We start from the raw sequence: 12,730 nt of genomic DNA, 5'->3' as shown, positions 1-12,730 counted from the left end.
TCTGAGACTTCTTTATATAAGGAACATTAATCTTTATCATAATAATTAATACTAATATTTATTGAGTGCTTATTATGTGTCAGATACTGTTCTAAGATCCTTTAGATACTATGATTATCCTCGTTGCATAGATGATGCAACTGTACCAAACACTGGATAGATTTTAGAGGTACAAATCAAATATGACCTTGACTTATAAATAACTAAAATATGCTATGGCAAATATAGCAGTAAAATTACATATTGTAAAAGGAAGTGATATCTACACTGAGTTTGTTTTTTTATTAGTTACTTATTTTTATTTTTGGCTACATTGGGTCTTCGTTGCTGCGCGCAGGCTTTCTCTGGTTGTGGTGAGCTGGGGCTACTCTTCTTTGCGGTACGTGGGCTTCTCATTGCAGTGGCTTCTCTTGTTGCGGAGCATGGGTTCTCGGCATGCGGGCTGCAGTAGTTGCAGCCCGCGGGCTCTAGAGCACAGGCTCAGTAGTTGTAGCACACGGGCTTAGTTGCTCCACAGCATGTGGGATCTTCTTGGACCAGGGATTGAACCCGTGTCCCCTGCATTGGCAGGCGAATTCTTAACCAGTGTGCCACCAGGGAAGTCCCTACACTGAGTTTTGAATAGACATTTGCTAGGCTACCTTTTAGAGAAAGGACACTCTAGACAACTAGAACAGTAAATTCAAAGTTATTATAACTTGTTTTTTTTAAAAAAAACATTGTTTCAGTGTTGCTAGAATATAAAGTAAAACAAAAAATTGGAGCTATAACTGGAAAGAGAGAAGATGATCATGTTATTCAGAAGCGTAACAACCTAAAATGAGTATAGACTTAGAATATTTCTGTTTAAAATCTTCACATTTTGATTGTGGGTTTTAAAAAACTTCCTTTTCCTCTAGCTCCTACCTTCCCCTAATAATATTGGTTGAATTAGCTCTCAGATGTCTTTCAGCATTTTGTAGATTTCTCCTCTTATTGAGGGAACATATAATATCATATTTCCCTTTTTAAAATTATTTTTCTGGATGAAAAGCATGAAATATCATGCTAACACAATAAAGAAAAATAATTTTAGTGTCAAGACATCATTGCATTAGAACAGATGGTTTTTTCCTTAAAATCTGGTTGTAATGAATTGTTTACTTAGATTAATGATAATACAGTTAAATAATAGTCTTCAGTTTGAGGGTTATGTAATGTAACTTCTGTTAATGTAAGTTTTGTTGACGTATAACATACATACAGAAAAGTACACAAATTATAAGTAGTTTGATAAATTTTCACAGAGTAAACATCATCTATTTCACCAATCCAGATCAATAAATAGAACATTATCACAATCCTAGAAATCTCCTTGGGCCTCCTACTAGTCCCTGCTTGCTCTCACCCTAAGGGTAATCACCATTTTGACTTCTACCCTCATAGATTAGTTTTACCTGTTATTGAACTTTATATGTATTTATGTTGAGTATGTACCCAGGAGTGAAATTGTTCAATTGTAGGGTATGTGAATGTAGTGCCAAATTAACCATATATTTAGTAGCTTAAAACAGCATCCATTTATTATCTCGTAGTTTCCTTGGGTCAGGGGTCTAGGCACAGCTTAGCTGGATTATCTGCTTGGGGTCTCACAAGACTGCATCCAGCGAGTCCAGTGGGGCTGTGATCTCATCAGAGACTCACAGCCCTCATCTAGGCTAATGGGATCGTCAGCAGAATTCATTTCCTTGTAGCTGTAGAACTCGTAGCAGCTCGTTTCTTCAAGGCCAGAAGGAGACTGTCTCTGAGCTCAGGAAAGGCCTAAGCTTTCTTTTTTAAAAAAATTAAACCTTTTTATTTTGCGATAATTGCAGATTTGTATGCAATTGTAAAAAATAGTACGGCTAGGTCTAGTGTATTCTTTACCCAGTTTCTTGTTATATGGATATTTTCCTGTATACAGATTTTGTTTTTAAGATTTTGCATAGGAATATTTAAGGAAGCAGTTTTCTCAGTCCAGATTTCCTATAGATAGGCCTTCAGTAGAATGGAATCATTGCAGTCTTAGTTTTATTCATCTTACAAAAACTTGAAAATCTTTGCAGTTGGCTAACATTTGAAGATAGTTATCAGATCAAGATCTCTCATTTTCTCATTAAACTTTTTGTTTTCATTGGAGAGTATTACTCAAGAGATAGCCAAGCTGCAAAGCTAACACAGTCCCAAGACTCTCCTCACTTCTGACACCAACTACAAATTCTGGAGGTTCCCAGAACCACCCTTAGTTTCAATAATAGGCTAGCAGAACTCACTGAAAACTATTATACTTGTGGTTACAGATTATTACAGAGGAGGTTACAGGTTAAAATTAGCCAAAGAAGGGATGCATAGGGCAGTCTCAGAGGGTTTCAACACAAAGCTCTCTCCTTGGAATCAGGTCCCAGCATTGATGCATGACAGTACGCATGGGATATTGTTAATCAGGGATGTCACTTGAGCTTCAGTGTCAGAGTTTTATTGGTGCTCCATTAAATAGATGTAACTGATTGATTAATTGATTGCCCAATGTGGTTGATCCCATCCTCCAGGTTGACTAATACCAGGTGACTTAAAGCCCTCCAACCCTAAATAAGAGTCTGGATTGAACTCTCCTATGAAATGACATGGAAGTATTCATTAACCTCTTAGAACAGTGTTTTTCAAAGTTTTTGTCTGGGACCCAGCATAGACGTGTTTTTAAATGTTTATGAATGTATATATGTAGGGGCGTGTATGTATTAAGATGTAACCAGTGCTTCTCAAAACACTAGCCTACTTCATTTATAAAGAATGTTAATGGCTATCCACTGAATTGATGGCTTGTAATGAGATTTTAGTTCATAGTTAAAAAACACTGACCTAGAAAATCAGACCATCAAGAATAGTCATGGCTCATTACTAGAAGGAACCAGCTTAAAAACTGTAGGACCTGAACAGATACGATCTGAAGAGGAATTGAGGTGCACTTCCATGGAGTAGTCTCCAGATGTATAGACTGGGAAGTATAATGTAGTTGGTGCAAATGTTATCCAGTAGGGAAACTTCTTATTAAGATATAAAACCCAGTATGTTGGTCTTTGTGCTTTGTTGCTTATCTCTCTAGGCTGCTGAGAATAATTTGATTCATCTTTCATCACATCTTTACATTGCTAGTTCTTTCTTTTCATGCAGATTTCAGTGTAAGTGGCCTCCTCAGTTAGACTTTCATTGAGTCCATTTTAAAATAGTCACCCTATCACTTTTAATCACATCATCCTATTTTCATTCTTTGCATAGCCATTACCCTTACCTGATGGGTTTGTTGTTTTTTTTTCCTTTTTGTTTATCTCCTTCTCTAAAATGTTAGCTCCATTAAAGCAGGGACTTTGTCTTGTTTACTGTCTTATTCCCAGTACTTATAACAATCTGTCTGGCAGGTAGTATGTACTCAAATAATACGTCTTGAATGAGTGATCTAGTTTGTATTCCTCTTAAACCCAAAACAGAATACATTTCTCTTGGTGAGACTAGAGTATACTGTAATTATCACCTCCCTTGTTCCTTATACCACATTTCTGTTTGTGCAATGTAAGATTGCATTTGTTTTTTGGCAAGCTCATTACACCATACACTCATTTAGTTTACAGTGAGCTAAAATTCCCTGGTATTTTTCACATGAGCTGCTGTTAAGGCATGTACTTTTTTTTTTTTTTTAAGTAGGTAGGAGTGTGTGTGTGTGTGTGTGTGTGTGTGTCCACGCCTGCACACAGGAATACCCATTTATAGATTCAGCCTCATAAGATTTTTTGTTTAATCAGCATTTTTGTGTATGATCTAAGAGGGTTGCTAACTAAGAACTAATGGTAGGGTTGCTGAAGAGATTTTAAGCTCAAGTGAAAGGCTAGTAGGAACCCAGAAGATTGACCAGATGGCACCAGTTCACAAATTTAAACTGAAAATATTCATTTGGAGCAGTTTAGCAGAAGCTGAGGAAGTAGATTCTGTTGTACAAATTTTGGAAGAGCTCAGTTGACATGCGTAGGTTTGCCTCTTCCTATTCTTAAAAAAAATGTAGCATGACTTCCCCCAGGTTCAGACCCACCATTGGAGTTACATCCTCCTTAACTCATTGTGGACTTCCCAGCACTGTTGTTACAGGTCAGTGCCCCTCTCATATTCTTCTTAAATCTGTCTTTTGTATTCTACTTTTTGAAATCTGTAAGGCTGCACCCAGTAATTTTAGATACACTACATTTGTTGTTAGAATCATTTCTTATTGAATTGTTGGAATTTTATTTTTGAGTCCTGACTTGTTGAACTATATTTCCTGAGTTTATTGATCTGTCTATGCTTTTGTAAGTTTCAGGCCATATGATGATACTTTTTTTTCTTTAACTTCAAAAGGTGTACATTTATTGACACACAACTACTATGCCTAGACCTGTCATGGACACCAAAAGGTCATGTTTAGTTTTTTCATGTAATTCCCATCATTTCTACTTCCACAAATAACTTTTTTTCTTATGGTCAGAGTACATCCAGAGATGCAGTGTCTCTCATTACTTCCTTTGCATTCTGCAAGATGAAATTTTAATATGATGAAATTAAGTATATTTTGTGATTTCTGAAACGCTTTTGACTTTTTATATATAGATACTTTTCAGCATTTGATTTTCTTTTGCCTAAAACTGTAAATCAAGTTCAAATACCTTTAAATTTTTTCCTTATTGCAAATGTATTTATGTTAGCCTTCCCTTAACATCATTTTTATTTATGTTAGTAATTACTTGAATGTTCAAATAGCTTTTTATATATAATCTCAGAATTCTGAAAGTTAAAATTGATTTTTCATAATGCATTGTATACAAAAAAACAGTGTCTTTCAACAGAACCAACTCTCAATCTCCCCTTTAAAAGACTTGAAAGAGGTTTTTTCCTTTGTATTTGTTTTATTAATATTTTTGGAAACATTGCCAAAAGAATTTAGAATATGATGGTTAGCGTTGTCCACAGAATTATGCAGCTGTTTGGTTAATTTGCTTACACTGTTGCCCTTCTACTTTATCAGGTCTTCTCAAGACTTTAAGAGTGTATTTCACCTATTGGTTTTGTCACACTGTCACTGCCACACTCCAGTCTCTCTCTTAATCTGGAGAAAATGGATAATAGCAACTCTTTCATCTGCAGTTAGGAGTAATTAATATTTGATTAATTTTAATAATTTGATTAATAGGAATATTGTGAAGTCGGATTTAAAAATACACCAGAAATTGTGAAAACTTTTGTGAAGGAAAATGGTTTTTGAATTAACATATTCAAGAAGTCTTTAAAAAAAATTTTTTCCCCTAAGAAGCATTTTAGAAAAGGTGCTATGGGAAGTTCATATTATTTACCAAAGTGATATTTATATACAATATTTTAATTTTTTATTGGTGGTGTGATAATTTTGAATTGTTATATGGAAAATGCTTTAAATTTTCTACTTGTGATAAAACTCACTCTCTAGCTTTTCTTTCTCTCTCATATGTTCAAGCAGTCTACTGACTTATTTTCTATAGCCAATAAACATACTCAAGTTTCTAATTCCACGGTAGCCTGCCATTTTCCCTTCATTTATTTAGGAAAAGTGTTTAACACTGTATCTACTTCCTTTCTTCCAATTTACTTCTTAATCTACTATAATATGGCTTCCGCCTCAACCACTCCGTTAAAACTATTCTTACCATGAACCTGGAATATCTTACAGTGCCAGAAAGTAAGGAAGTGTTCAAAATATGATGGTGGTAAACAAGGTTCAGGAACCAACTTGAAGGAGCTCTATATGGTGAAAGCTGGGACAATTTGAATAACACATAATCATAGTATCAGATTATAACCCATAGAATAAAATAAATATCTGTGAGTCTATACCAGTATCAATAATTGAATAAATAAATGAATGAATGAATGAATAAATAAATAAGGAGAATAGGCAACTTTTGCTTATAGTAGAATTCCAGTAGAAAATGTGGAAGGAATGATGGAAATAAAAAATTTCCATTAGGTGAATAACCAAATAATAATTGTTATAGGCAGGAACCATCAATGCATGCTAAAATTACTAGGCAAATATATATGAGAACAAGATATTTGCATAGTCTGATAAGATACTTGTTAATTATAAAAGGAGAAATTTATAGCAGAGAGTAATGGCAGACATTACTCTAACCAAGGGATCAAAGATAACAGTACCAGCTTCCCTGGTGGCACAGTGGTTAGGAATCCACCTTCAAATGCAGGGGACACGGGTTTGAGCCCTGGTCCGGGAAGATCCCACATGCCACGGAGCAACTAAGCCCGTGCGCCACAACTACTGAGCCTGCGCTCTAGAGCCCGCGAGCTACAACTACTGAAGTCTGCGGGCCTAGAGTCGGTGCTCTGCAACAAGAGAAGCCACCGCAGTGAGAAGCCTGCACACCAGAACAAAGAGCAACCCCCGCTCGATGCAACTAGAGAAAGTCCGTGCACAGCAACAAAGACCCAACACAGCCAAAAATAAAATACATTTTTTTAAAGATAACAGTCAGTACCAGTTATAAGACATACTGACATCATTGTATCCCCTGATATGATGATGCACAGAGGTGGGCACAATATCACATTACAGCAATAACAATAGTACCTAGCACTTCTGAGTATTTGTATGCCAGACACCGTACTAAGCACTTTACAAGCTTTATCTGTTAGGTCTCACAACAGCCCTAGAAGGTAGACGCTATTATTATCTCCATTTTACAGATGATGAAACCCAGGGCTGGCTGAGTCCAAAGCCCTTTCCTTTAATCACAACATTACGCTGAGAACAGCTTTTAGTATCATTAGTAATTTATGGACTGATGAATTCAGTATATTTAATGTTGTCAGTAAGTAAGGAACTTCGTGAGATTTGGTGGTTTAATGTTTTTAAAATACACTTTTGATTTGTTTGGAAACAAAAGATGAAGTTTTGAAAATACAGCATTAAGAAAGCAACACTAATATAAAATAGAAGGTTAAATATTACTTGTTTTTATATCATATATGGCCTTTTTGTAAATAAAAAAGTTTCCATGAAGTATTTGGGTATTTTTATTGAAACCAGTTAGCAGCCCTAAATCTAAAAATCTGATCCTGTTACCTCTCTGTATGTAATCACTTATTGATTCCCCAATTCACTTTAGCTTAAAGTCCAGATACTTTAGCATAACTTATAACACTTTTGATAATCTGACCCATTACCTTTCTGTCTTTATTGCTTATCATTCTTCCACATGAATCCAGTTTTCTTGTCATGCCAAATTACCTGTTATACCCAGAATATAACGGTTTAAATTTCTTTATTATATAATATTTCAAGTGTACACAGAAGTAGAGTAGACATCACCCAGCTATGACAGCCATCAGTTTATAGGCAATTGTTTTTCATCTATACGACCCTCTGACAACCATACAGAGACTATTAGTCCCTTCAGGGACTATTTTGAAACACACCTTAATCATATCACTTTATCTGTAAATATTTCAGATATCACTTTATCTGTAAATATTTCAATTTGTGTATCTAAAAGACAAAGGTTTTAGCTTTAAGACACAATTGCAAAATTAGTTTCACACTTAAAAAAATAACTGTAATTCCTTCATAATCAAATACCCAATCAAAGTTAAAGTTCTCTAGTATTAATAAATGTAGTCTTACAGACTTGTTCAGGTCTATGTCAAAACAAGGGCCATGTATTGCATTCATTTGATACGAATTTTAAGTGTGTGTCTTCTCTTTTTCCTGTTTTTTTTTTTTATTTTGGCATTACATTTAGTCTTAAACCTCTTTTGATCTATGATTACCCTTCTTTGTTTTGTTTCTTATTGTTTCTTTGCTGAAGAAACAGTCATTTTTCTTTAGAATTTCCCACATTCTGGATTTTGCTGATTACATTCCCATGGTATCCTCTAACATATTCTTCTCTCTCTGTATTTCCTGTAAGTCACATAATAAATGTTTATTTTTTAAAAAAACAACTTTTATGAATATCTACTATTTGCCTGAACTGCTATGTGGATGATTAAAATAGAGGGAATACTTTTAATAGTATTACCGTATCAGTGTAAAATTCAAGATTTAGAAAAAAGAAGGAATGTCATCATTAGCTAAAAGTGGAAACCTGGATACTAGTACAAGTCACAAAATGAAAATAAGCCTTTTAATTTGTGAACATGTGAGTTCACAAATGTGAAGAAAGTGAAATAAAATAATTGCTTCAGATACATCAAAAACTCTGAAAACAAATCTAAGGGTAAAACTCAGAGGATTTGACAGGTAATAATTTGGATCAGTTTTTCCTCCTTTTCTTCTCTTTAAAAGCAAGTCTTTATTGGTACCTTGTGGAAAAAAATGTTATATGCAATAAATGCAAAAGAAGTTACCACTAATGTTTGACACGTATTACTAAAATTAACTACAAATTTGTTTTTAGAGGTTGGTTTAATTTGAATATTTAAAAAATATCTTTATTGGAGTGTAATTGCTTTACAATGGTGTGTTAGTTTCTGCTGTATAACAAAGTGAATCAGCTATACATATACATATATCCCCATATCTCCTCCCTCTTGCCTCTCCCTCCCACCCTCCCTATCCCACCCTTCTAGGTGGTCACAAAGCACCGAGCTGATCTCCCTGTGCTATGCGGCTGCTTCCCACTAGCTATCTAATTTGAATATTTAAGTACATAATTATATGATTCTTCCTAAAATAAAAATGTTAAAAACTAGCATACTGGCTTACTATAAACAATTCAACAGAACTAAAATGCTTTCTAAGTTAGCTTTATAATATCAAATTACTCTCAGATATTTACTTTCCTTTTGATGGCAGATCTTTTTATTCTTTCCTCTTGGCTTCCATGACACCACTCTTTCCTGATGCTCATCTTACCATTTTTGTAGTTTCTTTTTGTTTTCCTTCTTTAACTCCTCTTCATCTGCTAGCTCTTTAGAACTTGGTGTTTTGGGTTTTCACTAATGGTTCTCTTCTCTTATTCAGCATTGTCTCTCTAGGCAGTAAAACTCATTCTTGATCAAGTCTTGCTATCTCTATTCTGTTTTGTATTCTCTTCCATTGCAAGTTCCATTCACCTAGTCCCCCAGGTCTGAAGCCTGAGAGTCATCTCTCCTGAGAAAAGTTGGAAGATTTTTTTTAGCTATAATACAGTTTTATATATGTTGTTGAAAATTCTTTGTGTTTTATTATTACTAAGGAATTATATCTTTTATTATTTGAGACTTTTTATTCCTTCATATTGTTTTTAAAATGTGTGAAGTAGAACTTTAAATTTTTTACAATTTTCCCTAATAGTAGAACCTGTGCTCTATAGTAGATGTATGGTAGCCATGTGATCATTCTCCCCTTCTTTTTGAAAATTTATGATTTCCACTCAGGTCTACACACTGGTGATTCAAATTTTTAAATTATTTGTATGCAACTAAAATATTTGATGGATGAATTCCCCAGTGTGAGTGGGTAGGTATGTGGGAAAATTATTCCACCAAGAGGAGGAAGAACTGAGTCCCCACTCCTGTTTTAACACCTCTAATTTCTTACTCAAATCTCTTTGCTTCTTTCTCTCATGAAGGAAAAGAGGAGTAGTAACCATGGTATTAAAACTATCTAATTTTTAAGAGGTAGCATTCATACAGGTTAGGTACCACTCTTTTTCATTCTGTTATATTTCATTTCTTTAGTGCTGGTCTGAACCCACTAAATTTATATCATGACTTGTTATTAGATCATGACCTTTGGTTTGAAAAACACTCATACCATAAATCCTTGAGTTTCCCTAGTATTGAAATATGACATCCAGGGTCTTTCATAGATTCTTCTAGTTGCTATCAAAATAATTGATATATCACATATGATACCATCTTTATGTTTTGCTGTGACTTGTTTTTCTTATTATGTTATTAATATATGTGCCTTCTTTTTTTTTTTCTCATTTAGCATACAGGTCCTTGGGGCACAAGGCCTTTGCCTTTATGTATTTATTTTTTTAAAGATTTTTTTGATGTGGACCATTTTTAAAGTCTTTATTGAATTTGTTACAACATTGCTTCTGTTTTGTTTTGGTTTTTTGGCCATGAGGCATGTGGGATCTTAGCTCCTCGACCAGGGATTGAACCCGCACCCCCTGCATTGGAAGGGAGAGTCTTAACCGCTGGGCTGCCTGGGAAGTCCCTGCCTTTATTTTAAAAGTTGAGTTTTGAAATTGTGACAAACCTACAGAGAAATCACAAATGAAATACAAAGAAATTCTTTTACTTTGTAAAAAATTGGAGAGCAGATAGCAAACCGGATGTTCCATCACCCCAAATGACTTGATATATTTCCTACAGATAAAGATATTTTCCTACATCACCATAATGTAACCATAACAAGTGGGAAATTAATACAGCAGAAGCTGTTGGGACTGAGAGGAAGAAAACAAAATAAAACACAAGTAGATTGGACAGAATTTGTTGACTGCTTATGTAGGTGAAAAAGAGAAAAATTGTAACATTGAGAAAAGTTACTATTAACTGCCTTTTTGTATGTTTGTGTCTGTGTAAATTGGGAAATCACCTACATTAAAAATGATTAGTTAGTTAACACCTCAGTGTTGATGTTCTGTGGGAATATAGAGTTAAAATACTATATCCTAAGAGTAGAAGAAATATTTGATCACAGAAATGTTTGATCACAAATATTTGATTGTCTACTGTTAAGATTTATTGTTAAATAATTGGGATTTTTGAATCAAGTAATGGAATCTATTGAAAAGCTTTAAGGAGAAGTGAGATATTTTGGAAATCATCCTAGTTTCTGTGGATAGTGTCAGTGAGTTAAGGGTATTCAAAGAAAACAGCAAGAGAATCCACATCTTATATTCCAGCCCTGACCTCTCCAAGGATCGAGTCCAAAATTTCCAGTTACTCAAACTTTTCATTTCAAACTCAGTGTGGAAAGAATTAAACTTATGCACACATACATACCCTTTCTCAACATTTCTTTTATCTCCTCCTGTACCAGTACTTGGTCTAGAAAGCAAGTATTGACTCTTCCTGCTCTTCAGCCAAAACCCACCCATATCTAGTTGATTTCTACCTCTTGGAAAGGGCACTGAAAAAAACTAAATTTTGTTCTTGCTTCCTTACTAGTATCTCTGAGATTTTGAGAAAGTCATTTAATTTCTTTTGTGTTCAAATTAATCTCTGTAAGTTATGATATTTGAACCAAATATGGTATAATACAGTGGTTAAGAGCACGGTTTCCATTATGAGGCTCTCTGCCTCTTAATCCCTACCCCATCTTTCAGTAGCCGTGTGATCTTGGGCAAGTTATTTCTCTATGCCTTACTATCTTTAGCTGTAAAATGAGGGTAACAGTAGTACATATCTCACAGTGTTGTTTTTAAGATTGAGTTAATATACAGTTGACCCTTGAACAATGCCGGATTAGAGATTAATTGAAAGATCCAAGTATAATTTATAGTCAGTTTTCCATATATGTGATTCTTCCATATTTGTAGTTCTTGATTCCTCCATATCTGTGGTTCCACATCCTTGGATGAAACCAACTGTACTGTAATATTTATTATTGAAAGAAATCTGCATGTAAGTAGACCCACAGTTTAAATCCATGTTGTTCATGTATGTGTCATAATAGGAATAGTGCCTAGAACATAGTAGGGAATAAGTAAGTGTTAGCTATTATTATTATATTATGATTTTAAAAACTTATGTGCTTAGGTCTATCATTTTGCAGTTCTGCTGTAAGAATATCTCTCCCATTTGTTACTCCTCTCCATTATCACTATTACCCTATTATTCAGGATTAAATTAATTATTACATGTAAAATGCTTAGAATAGTGCCTGTCACCTAATAAGCACTTGGTAAGTGTTAGCCCTTATTATTAGTTATTACGATTTTTACATAGATGACCTCCAGGTCAGTAAGATCCTTTTCTTGCATTAGTGGTCCTATGCCTTTAATTTCCTCTTCTGTTCCTTAGATTGGTCTTTCTAGGACACTGTTTATATAATGTTGCTCCATTTCGAGACCTTTGATGCCTGAAAGGAAAAAACTAAAAACAGGTTCTTTAATACAGATATCAGATGACTTGCCAAGACCAATTTTTAAAAAATGGTATTAATGAAAGAGGTAAACGTGAATTTTGAGGCAGTGAAAATTTTGTTTTAGGTATTTAAGGTCATTGCTTACTAAAATAGTCTCAATATTTTATAGATGAAAAGTATAGGTATATAATGATCAAATTCAGGAGGACTTGCTACTTATTTATTTTTAGCAAGGGACTAAAACTAAAATTTTATCTTAAAAACAACAGTTGAGTTGAAATAGAATGTGAGGAGTAAAGGTCAGGAATGTTCAGGAGTTTTTTTATGTTAGGAAAAATAAATTAATGTATTTATTCAGGTTTAAGTAAGGCAGTAATTTAACTATGGTTAGTTATTTTTTTATAGACAGCTCTTATGTGTTCATTTCAAAATCTTAAGCTTTTTGGAATTTAAATGAAAATAGCTTCATTTCTCAATCTTAAAAATGACATTGTTAGCTTTCTGTTAGAAGAATAATAAGAAACCTTATCTAATTTCTTAAAGAGAAGTCACTTGTTATGGGTTCATTTGCATGACCTCCTCTTTAACCCTTTGCTCGTCTTCAGATGTGTT

The 12,730-nt window shown here is 34.1% G+C and overlaps 1 protein-coding gene across 7 annotated transcripts in view; it reads left to right on the top strand.

The window, feature by feature from the left end:
* The window catches only part of CHD9 (chromodomain helicase DNA binding protein 9), a 236,832-nt gene that overhangs the window by 109,577 nt on the left and 114,525 nt on the right, over positions 1 to 12,730 (top strand). The window lies entirely within an intron of this gene.

Source organism: Monodon monoceros, unplaced genomic scaffold (assembly GCF_005190385.1).
Source record: "Monodon monoceros isolate NGI ecotype Baffin Bay Population unplaced genomic scaffold, NGI_Narwhal_1 Super_Scaffold_10, whole genome shotgun sequence".
In the NCBI taxonomy this organism is placed as follows: domain Eukaryota; kingdom Metazoa; phylum Chordata; class Mammalia; order Artiodactyla; family Monodontidae; genus Monodon; species Monodon monoceros.
Note: the sequence above shows the minus strand (reverse complement) of the source record. Positions and strands in the feature narration are given on the sequence as shown.